Consider the following 1,389-nt stretch of genomic DNA (forward strand, 5'->3'; position numbering starts at 1 on the left):
GGCTGCTACTACTGTCGTACCACTGCTTCTGAAATTAGTGTATCCCCCATGTATCGATTGAATGCAGTAGAGAATAATAACACCCCCGCATGGAAAACACACTTATGATGGCCGGCGGCAATTTCAGGGGGCAGCCTGTTATGCAACCAGATATAAATATGGAATTGTGTTTGAGTGTATGAAGATTGTCCGTTGGGGAGTCTTTTAAGCGGTTCTAGGAGTCCTCATAACGGTACTGGGTCGTGATTAGCCGTTCGCGAGCCTGCGTTGGGACGATTGATATAATCGCTCTCGTCGGAGGAAGTTTTTAGAACTCTCGGACCCAGGATGGGTGATGCCGCGCTCTCACCGTGTGATGGCAGTGTTTAGGCGTAGAAAGTATGAAGCTGCGTAGGAAGGCACGTGAGTGCAACTGATTGCCTAGTGGGTTTGGTCTGGTCAACTCTCTGCTTCGTCACACTCATTGTTGCTGTATCACACTTACGGCTCTGCCTCACTTTTCCCCATCACGTTTTGGGATCCTCATTTTTCTTCATCACGATAATATTACTTGCGTCAGACTGTTGATTAATTTGTTGATTGAATCGCGAGTGATCCAAACAACAAATCAGCCTGAAGATCAACATTCCTGTAACATTTTCCAACGAAGCGACTTCAACCCTGGGTAAGTTACGAAACAAGGGGGAGCGGAGCGATTTGCTATCAGAATCCATCGAATTTTTACGTTGAAACAGGCTTCTGACGTAGTCAACGGACTAGGAGTTCTACTCCAATACAAGGTAGTAGTGGTCGAGTGGTTAGGCTTCGTGTAGCTCCTCGGTGTTAGCCAAGTTCGAGCCTCGCATCCACAGTGTGTAGTTAGTGAACTCTTGTTAGTAAGAGGTCTAATCAGGAAGTACAATCAACACAGGATGATCAGGAATCCTGGTTGGATTCCCATGGCGTGTATCCACCTCGGCTTGTATCCACGGAGCGGTGTACTAGCGGATCAGCGACCCCTTTGCAGATGGGCGAGGGATAAAGTACGTCAGCTGGCCTAAGCAGCAAGATATTTGCTCTTCAGTCGAGCAAGTCGGACCAGAAGTAACAGTCCTGAAGTAAATGCTGCGAGGTCTCAGATATCGCCGATTTCAAGCACGCAGTTATTGAAGTACTTATACGTCTCGGCGGGATATCCGATGGGGCGTTTGCATCTGGGACCAGAGCTCGGCGATCGGGTCCCGATTTTGTCGGGACCTGTGCGAAGTCCACCACTAAAAAGCTTCAGCTTCAGCTTGAAGATAGTTGATGATATGTTGAAAAATTATTCGTGCGTCACAAGTGACTGGGTCTGAGTCTACCTCATAGCTCCTCTCCCACATCTCAGCTAAGATGTGATTGTAGTATGTT

This window comes from Perkinsus marinus (assembly GCF_000006405.1).
Source record: "Perkinsus marinus ATCC 50983 genomic scaffold scf_1104296959770, whole genome shotgun sequence".
Classification (NCBI taxonomy): domain Eukaryota; phylum Perkinsozoa; order Perkinsida; family Perkinsidae; genus Perkinsus; species Perkinsus marinus.